Raw genomic sequence first — 10,227 nt, 5'->3', positions numbered from 1 at the left:
ACACTTTTAAACAACTAGATCTCCTGAGAACTCACCCACTATCTTGAGAACAGCACCCAGCCCTGAGAGATCCACCCTCAAGACCCAAACACCTCCCACCATGCCCAACCTCCAACCCTGGGGGTCATACTGTAGCATGAGTTGGAGTGGGCTAAATTTTCAAACCATATCAAATGCAAATTTGATTGTTGTAAGTCTTGATAGTAAAATTGTGCTGCAACAGCCACTAGGGAGCACCTATCCTCACTGATACATTTAATATATAACATAATGACTTCAGAATTAATTGTGTAAGTTTAGGCAAGTTGTTTAATCTATTGTGCTTAAATAATTCCCTTTCTCATAGTGTTTTTATGCAAAAAAATGAGATAATATTCATTAATTTGCTCAGCACAGGGCTGAGCAAATAATAAGAACTCAAATTATACATATACTACACATACTTAAGTTCTAGCATATACAGTATTTATAAAAATTTGAACATCTTCAAATATACATTACTCAGCAACAAAGTCATTTAAGAACACATAAACATGGGGCCAAGATCAATGTTTAAATACGCTGCCACAGTTATTTCCAAAATCTTATAAATATGTGCTGCTTAAGTCAGAGTTACAAGACCATATAAGTCCTCTGGCTTATGATCATTCAAGGCAGAGGTGACACAAAATCACATGGCGTAATGTCTGGGGGACTGAGTAGCCACTATTCCCAAGGCAGGTTCATGTGCTTAATGTTTGGACCAGAATGCTGCCCAGTACAGCTGCCTAGAAAATGTTCATTAGGGGATCCTGGACTGTGTAATGGGAATGAGGTGGTCTCATTCTACTAGAAAATGAAACAGACTTCCTGTATCACTCCACCATTTAATTGAAATATAATATTATTGTCCATGTTCTCAAATATATAAAGATCATTTCTGCAATGAATTGTGTGCAATGAAAGACACTGCATTTTTTCAAATCCCTTATGTGTTCTTAAGTCACAAAAACAGATTTTATAAATGCCCACACAACAACACAGAAGATTGGAATTCTCAGAGCAACTCTACAGTTTGGTGCTGACTACATGTCTACTTACAGATTTTTTTTTTTTTTAAGATATGGTCCCATTTTGTGACTGAGGCTAGAGTGCAGTGGTACAACCTCAGCTGCCCAGGCTCAAGCAATTCTCTCACCTCAGCCTCCCAAGTAGCTGAGACTACAGGAGCGGGCCACCACACCTGGCTAATTTTTGTATTTTTTGTAGAGGCAGGGTTTCGCCAAGTCACCCAGGCTAGTCTCAAACTCATGAGCTCAGGCGATCTGCCTGCCTCAGACTCCCAAAGTGCTGGTATTACAGGTGTGAGCCACTGTGCCTGGTCTGCATGTGTACATGCAACATGAGTTCTGAAAAATAAATTCTGAAGGTAATTTAGAAATATATAATGAATGACCATATACTACAGGGTAAATAATTACTGCTTGTTGAAGGGGCATATTTCTTGAGATTTCAACATTGTTTTTGAAAAACTAATGAAAGACATCTATATCTTCTGACAAAGGTACTAGATTATTTTCTAAGTTTTGGACCTAAGGTCTTGAGAGTTGGGTAAGAATTTGAAGAAAAGGCCTGTGATGGTGTAATTTTTTCTAAGAATTGCAAGGAAAGGCTGTGTGTGGTGGCTCATGCTTGTAATCCAGCACTTTGGGGAGGCTGAGGCAGGCAGATCATGAGGTCAGGAGCTCGAGCCCAGCCTGGCCAACATGGTGAAACCTTGTCTCTACTAAAAATACAAAATTAGCCAGGCATGGTGGCACGTGCCTATAGTCCAAGCTACGTGGGAGGCTAAGGCTGGAGAATCGCTTGAACCTGGGAGGCAGAGGTTGCAGTGAGCAAAGATCATGACACGGCATTCCAGCCTGGTGACAGAGCAAGACTCCATCTCAAAAAACAAACAAACAAACAAACAAACAAACAAACAAACAAACAAACAACAGCAACAAAAAGAATACAAGGAAATTAGATATAATGATGCTATGTCATACGCTTAAGTTGAGATTTAAACAGGGGAGGTCATATTTGAGGTAAGGTGGTTTTGATGAATAAAGGAAAAATCAAACTGAACTGTAAAGATTAAAAATTCAAAAGTCCATTGGCCACTTGGAAATAGGGCCAGGGCTTTGGGAGTGACTACACAAATGAGAGCCATAACTGGGAAATCGTATTTTTTTTCTCCATTTCTGATACAGTCCACTTAGAATGATAGTGAAGATATAGAATAGAATAGCTGTTTTCTAATCAGTGGTTTATAAAACTACCTCTTCTGTCACTCTTCAGTATAGTTTGAAGAAGAAAAAATTACATTTAAAACCCATTTCTATTTTCATGTCCAAAAAGAAAATCTACAACTTCCCTCTTACCTTCCCAAACAGATCAGCTTGTATTTTTATTAACTTCTTTTACAGTTCTGTTTTCTAGTCACAATTCACATTTTCATATTGTTATATTCTAAGATTATTAGATGGAGTGAACTAAAGTGGGGCTTTGATCTTGCCCTAAGGGTTCCGAGAGTAATTCCATTTCATCCTTTTTCTTTGTTTAGAGCTCCTCAGCCCTGCTGCTTCAGCTCCAGCTGTTTCTTATCATATCCCTGAAGTCAATTTGTTGTCAATGTCTGCGATGTAGGAGTTATTCAAATGCTTATGAAAATTTCAATCTTGCTTGTTTTTCTCACCAATTATGATGTTCATAATTCTATCTAAAGACCAATTAAAATTTGTATAAACTCTGTGTTATAATTTCAGTAACTGTCTTTGAGATGGTTTTTAAATTTTGTTAGAATTTTGCATTTTGCTTTCAGGAGTCCTTGGTATGCTGTTTAATTTCTCTCTTATCCACATATTAGACTGTCATTAGTTGCAGAAAGAGCCATGATTTTACTTTTTAAAATTTTATGGGTACATAGTAAGTATATATGTTTATGGAGTACACGAGATGTTTTGATACAGGTTTGCAATATGAAATGAGCACATTAAGGAGAATGAGTTATTCATCCCCTTAAGCATTTATCCTTTGAATTACAAACAATTCAATTACATTCTTTAAGTTATTTTAAAATTGTAGAATTTATTGTATAATTAAATTATTATTGACTATGGCCACCCTATGGTGCTATTGAATAGTAAGTCTTACTCATTCTTTCTATTTTGTACCTGCTAAACATCCCCAGCTCGTCCCGAGTCCCCAAGTATTACACTCTTATGGCTCAATAGTTACGGACTTTTCTCCACATTCTATACCATATTTTAAGACTATCAGACGAATGTAGACTAAGAGATTTCCTTCATTAGTCACCTGAATCCTTCAAGATTTCTTTATCTCTCATCTGTTCTTTTTTACAGGTATAGCCATAATTCTCTTTTTAGTCATGGTTGAAATATGCTGAAACAGTGGCTTACCATATTACATTTAAGCTCTATCATCTCCAGATCACATTACAAAACATTGATAAAGCCTTAAAACCTCAACTGTCTCTGACATTTTTCCCCAAAGGCTACATTGTGACCGTAAAAGCTACCCCAATATTGAAAGAAAAGGTAATGAAACAAAATTCTCTTCCAAGATTCCTCCCTTTCACTTTCTCCCTTCCAGTTACCAAGAGTATTTGTGTTTAATATAAATCTTGAGGTTTCCATATTATATTAATGATAATCTAGCCTATGAGGATCTCAGAGGTTTGAGCAAGACAGGGAAGTCGACTTTCATATCAGTTACCTGAGGAAAATAAGAATACCAATGAAGAACTGTAAGCATGGAAACCTATGACTTTGAAGCCAAAGACTTGTGCATGGTAGAGAATAAATAAATACTCTGCCTAGTGGAAGTAGGGGTATGGTAGGAGGAAGCCATGTATTAAACAATAGACCAGAAATGAGAAAAATACATTGCAAAACATATATTTGAGATTTATGTTACCCTGTGTGTGTTTTGCTTTGGTTATCCTTTAGCTATTAGCAAATTTTTTAAATGAGTGCTTTATCTCAACACAGTTTTTGAATTTAAAGCATCATAATGTCTAAGCTTAGACTCATATGTTTAAATGAAAGAACAAGAGTTGAAGATCTGTGAAATGGACAGTAGGAGTCACTAACTGATCCGGAGATGGTGAATCTTCAGAGAGAAATTGCTGTTGTCTAATGTAGCCTTCTGCACATGGCAATTATGCTGCTTATTAGAAGTTCTGAGGCTCATTGTTACTAAAAACAAACAAATAAACAAAACTTTAATTTGTAGAAAGACCCAAGAAAAGAAAAAATGATCAAATTAGAGATAGTGAGTTGTAGCAGAATAAAATTGTAGCAGCCATATGAAGTTCAAGTCTAATATTAGAAGACCAAGAACCTATTACCTTCAACATGCACAAAGAAAATACTCCGTATATATCCAAAGGACTATAAATCGTTCTACTATAAGGACACATGTACACGAATGTTCATTGCAGCACTGTTTACAATAGCAAAGACCTGGAATCAACCAAAATGCCCATCGATGATAGACTGGATTGGGAAAATGTGGCACATATGCACTATGGAATATTATGCAGCAATCAGAAATGATGAGTTTGTGTCATTTGTAGGGACATGGATGAATCTGGAGAACATCGTTCTCAGCAAACTGACACAAGAACAGAAAATGAAACACCGCATATTCTCACTCATAGGCGGGTGATGAAAAATGAGAACACATGGACACAGGGAGGGGAGTACTAAACACTGGGGTCTACTGGGGGGAAAAGGGGAGGGCCAGCGGGAGGGGGAGGTGGGGACGGTTAGCCTGGGGAGAAATGCCAAATGTGGGTGAAGGGGAGAAAGGAAGCAAAACACACTGCCATGTGTGTACCTATGCAACTGTCTTGCATGTTCTGCACATGTACCCCCAAACCTAAAATGCAATAAAAAATAAAAAAAAAAAAAAGAAAATACTCCATCAATGTTTGCTGACTGCTTGTGAAAGACCTCTGTTGTCCCTTTGGCTGCTCCTTGCTCTTCTATTTGTCTCATAGAGTCTCTCTTCACACAGAACCCTCTCTGGATACCAGCTTCACCTGAATGAAACAAGTGGCATTCACAGGCAATCCTCCAGTATTAAAGGTCATATATCCGGTTTCTGGTTTTACCTCCAATAGTTATGTAGTTATAGGTGGCTCGAAAAAGGTACTGTTGTGTAGCCTTGCTGGCAAGTGTCTTTCCAACGAGGAATATGATGTCTAAGTTAAAGACATTTGTAAAACACTGCCCTTGTCAGGATATTTACAGACATCTAAAATGTCAGTATATAAAATGTAAAAACAAACCATTTTTTGGTGAACTACACAAACACACACATTATTTTCTTATCTTTCACATAGTTTCATCTCTTCTCGATAGCCCTGGAACTCCATTGAGCAATTATTTTAACATTAGATTAGATAGGAATAGTTTTTGATTTTGGCTCAATTTAAAGTAATCTGAAAACATACCCTAGAACACACTTAATCCAGTAGCTGAAATCATCATAGCACTGTTACTAAAATATAGGCCCTAGGCCAGGCGCAATGGCTCACACCTATAATCCTAACACTTTGGGAGGCCAAGGCGGGTGGCCTATATATATATATATATATATATATATATATATATATATATATAGGCTCTGATGCTAGTTCCTCCTCACCTCCATTCCACTGCTTCATCAGTTTTCTTGGGCAAGTTACTTAAACATTTGTGTTTTCCTTTCTTCCAATAGTTACAAAAATGCTGGGTACATGGTAAGTGCTAGTAAATATTTGTTGATATCATATAATAGCAGTTAAATTTCACATTTTTCCTCACATATGTAACTTTATCATGGCTATGTAATAAAACTGTATGCATAAATAATTGTCAAATAAAGCCTAAAATGACCTATTCTTAAGCCTTCTCTCATCCAAAGATGTAAATTAAATTTTAACCTATTGATGTGTTATTCCACGAGAAGGGGCTATCTAGGGCTGTTTGAAAAATATACAGGTTAGCTGTGGTTGTCCTCCAGATATCTCAGTTATGTGATACCTACATTTAGAATAGTTGAAAGTGAGGTCTGGCAAGATGTCATCTATCCAGAGATATATACACTAGAATCCAAACTCCTTAAGGTAAGGGTTTTTTGTCTCTTTTTTCACTGTCCTCCAATAATGCCTATAAAATTACTTGGTTTACAATGGTACATAAATATGTATTGCATAAAGGCTATGCAATATTATTACTAATGTGTACTGAAAAGATTGTCAGTGATTTTAAATGAGAGTCACAAATGAAAATCTTACAGCCAGATGCTCTGTTTCTGAAATTTGCTTCTTAAAGGAGCAACTCTCAATGTAGTACATTCCAGGCGGAAGTGCAGTCGGGTCTCTGTAGATTAGACGATTGTTTAGTAATGTTTTTCCCAAAAGACAATATTTGCAGATGGTGTAATTGTATTATAAACTATACAAGAACCTTTAGCAATACCTGGAATTTTTAGCAAGGTCATCAGGAAAGTCAGGAAAACACCCTTAAATTCTAAGAAACAGAATAATAAAAGCAAGGCAATATGATTATTTAAGACAGGAAAGTATAGTATCAAATTAAGGGGAGAAAGGTTTTTATATCAAAAGAAGAAAAAGCTATCTAAGTGGGGGCAGCCATCACAGTGACAGAATATTTCCGTTGCCCAACTTCTGTCCTTCAGCCTTTTTCCTCTTGAAATCTGGCTCTCTGTTGTAGAAATATAAAACCGTAGAAAATTAGAACCTTAAACATTTTCCACTGTGCTGTTTCAGGCAAATAGAGGTACAAATAATCCTGGACTATGAAGTTTCATTAATATTTGTCTTATAGATTTGTAAGTACTAATATTTTCTCAGAATGTTACTTTTAATTTTCCTTTTTTGTAGATAACCTAATTCAGTCAATACATTTACCTTAATAGAAATAAAAGAGGAAGGATTAAAAAATTTTTTGCGGAAGACCCAAAAACATAAAACAAAATTAATCATGATCACAAATAATGAGAGAAATGTCCCTAACAATTACGTTTCCTATTTATAGAATTGAGAAAAACAGTATTTAGTGTTAATAAGGGATACTGACACAGAGTTATTTATAAAATCGCTGTAGGAATGCAAATTGGTAAATACCTTCTGGAAATCAGTTTGATAACAAGTAAACATCTAAAACACTACACTTCTTTTTATCCAGAAAATTTATTTACCTTTATCCATATACTAAAGAAATAATCAGGAATTATGTCAAAGTTTCTTGCACAAAGATAATCATAATAACTTTATATTGCAAATATTTGAATGTAATCTACAAGATTAAAATTAAATGTTGTATTTGTTTATTAATATTTATTGCCAGATCATATTTAGAGTAATTCTAATTCAACCATTTAAGGCAAATGAATAATTAAGTTAAACATAGCTTGTACATATAAGAAATACTGTGTATCTTGAAATTATATAAAAATTTACATGTACTTATCTTGGAAAATGCTTTTCTTGTTAAATGAAGACACTAGGAATTATAGTTCACTGTATTACTATTTAATACAAATGTAGACAAGAAAATAATTGATGATAAATAAATTATAGAATGTTGAAAGCTGTTGCCTTTGAGTGAAGAGATTAGGAATGATCATTGAGAGCACATTCCGTAGAACAACAGCATAATACACTATGTAGATTTTTAACACAATTTTTACCATGACAGACCATATTTTGAGCTGTAGAATAAATCTAAGTACATTTCTAAATGATTTAAGTGGTAAAAATATAACACACAAAACATGTTAAATAATAAAATAGAATAAAATTAGGTATCTATATTAGAAATACATCTAAACATTTATAAATACTAGAAATAAATAATATATTTATCAACAATCAATAGACTAAAGAGAAAATAAGGAAAATTAGGAAGTATTTGGGACTGAATATAAAAACTTAACATTCAAAATTTGTAGTATTCAGGTAAAGCAGTAGCAAAAATGAAATGTATAGCACGTAAAGCCTCTAATGAAAATCAAGAAAAATTTCAATTACCTGATGATCCACCTAAAGAAACTAAAGAAGCCAAATTAAATATAAAGTAAAAGAAAAATAATATAATATAATAAAGATAAGAATGGAAATTAATGACCTATAAACTGCAAAACAGTTAAGAATATCTATAAAGCCAAATTATAATTTTTACAGAAGATCAGTAAACCTGATAAACCTCTAATCAGACTAATCAGGAGGAAATCTAGAGAGAAACACAAGCTATCAATATTAAAAATGAGAAGGGACATAATTACAGATTCTACAGATATTCAATGAAAGGCCTAAATAAATGGAGACAGCATGTTCATGGATCAGAAAATTTAATTTTTGAAGCTGTGAAGCCTTCTCAAATGACTTCTAGATTTAATGCAATCCTAATCAAATCAAATTATTTTTTAATATGAATCAATATGCTGATTCTAACATTGATATGAAAATAAAAAGGATCTGTAATCCCAGCACTTTGGGATGCCGAGGCAGGTGGATCACGAGGTCAAGAGATCGAGACCATCCTGGTCAACATGGTGAAACCCCATCTCTACTAAAAATACAAAAAATTAGCTGGGCATGGTGGCGCGTGCCTGTAATCGCAGCTACTCAGGAGGCTGAGGCAGCAGAATTGCCTGAACCCAGGAAGCGGAGGTTGCAGTGAGCCGAGATCGCGCCATTGCACTCCAGCCTGGGTAACAAGAGCGAAACTTCGTCTCAAAAAAAAAAAAAAAAAAAAAAAAATACAAAGGATATAGGATAGATAAAACAATTAGATAAAGAAAAGTTTTAAAGATTTACCCTATGTATTTAAATCCTTATAATAATCAAGATGGACAAATAGATCAATTGAGGTGAAGAGAGAATCCAGAATCATAAAACATTAGTTGAGTTTTACAAAACTGCAAAGTCAATTGGTGAAGAAAGTACAATCTGACTGGAAAAAGTGAACACTTATACATATTTTGTAGTATATATAAAAATTAACTAAAATAAATCACAAATCTACCCATAAAATCTAAAATTATAAAACATATTGAATAATATATAGGAAAAATATTTGTGACCTTGAGTTGCAAAGATTTCTTAAGACACTAAAAGTATGATCCATGAAAGAAAAAAGTGATACATTAGACTTCATCAAAATTAAGAATTTCTGCTCTTCAGGAAATGAACAGACAAGCCACAGGCCAGAAGAATACAATTGTAAATTATATCTCTAATAGAGAATTTATATGAAGAATATGTATACTTTTAGATCTCAAACCACAAGAAAAGAAGCAATTTAATTTAAGAAATATGTGAGAGATTTGAATGGCTACTTCACCAAAGTAATTATAAAGCCAATGAAAGGTGCATACCATGATTAATCAGTTGCAAAATGCAAACTAAAACCACAATGAGTTACCACTACATACCAATTTGAATGTCTAAAAAAGATTGACAACAGCAAATGTGCTAATGATGTGGAATAAATGGAACCCTCTTTCATTTCTTAAGGGAGTATAAAATGGTACAACCATTTTGGAACAAATTTGACAGAATTCTATATAGTTAAACATATCCTCATTTTATTACTTGGTAGTTACTCAAAAGAAACTGAAGTATATGTCCATGAAAAATTTATCACTTGAATGTTTACAGTAACTTTAATTGTAACAGGCAAATATTCAAAACCACAAAAATATTCAACAACAAATGAATGAATAGCAAATTGTGGAATGAACATACATTCATTCCACATTAATTAATTCATACATTAATGCAATATTCAGTTCACACATTATTATAATATTCAGTAGTAAAAGAAAATGGCCATTTATATGTACGACCCTATATATAGATGAATCTTGGAATAATTATACTGACTAAACAAAGCCGGGCAAAAGAGAATACATAGTATGTTATTTCATTTGTATCAAATACTAGAAAATGCAACTTAATTTAAACTGATTCAACACAGATTACTTATTGCCTGTGGATGGAGAGTACATGGAGAGAAGGAATAAAGGGATTACAAATGGGCACGAAGAAACTTTCTTGTGTGATGGACATATTTATTATCTTGATTTGTTGTTACATTTTTATAGGTGCTTACATATGTCGACCTTATGAAATTGACACTTTAAATATAAGCAGTGTGTTGTAATTGCATT

General features: G+C 34.0%; 1 long non-coding RNA gene across 1 annotated transcript in view; it reads right to left on the bottom strand.

The window, feature by feature from the left end:
- Nucleotides 1-543: 543 nt before the first annotated feature.
- LOC118147350 (uncharacterized) overlaps nucleotides 544-10,227 on the bottom strand; it is an 81,832-nt gene continuing 72,148 nt past the window's right edge. Inside the window, exon 3 of the long non-coding RNA XR_004733652.3 lies at nucleotides 544-4,238. This is a non-coding gene — a long non-coding RNA (uncharacterized LOC118147350). The remainder of the gene's footprint in view (nucleotides 4,239-10,227) is intronic.

The sequence above is a fragment of the Callithrix jacchus genome, chromosome 14, assembly GCF_049354715.1.
Source record: "Callithrix jacchus isolate 240 chromosome 14, calJac240_pri, whole genome shotgun sequence".
NCBI lineage: Eukaryota > Metazoa > Chordata > Mammalia > Primates > Cebidae > Callithrix > Callithrix jacchus.
The sequence above is the reverse complement of the archived record's forward strand: the minus strand, read 5'-3'. Positions and strand labels throughout refer to the sequence as shown.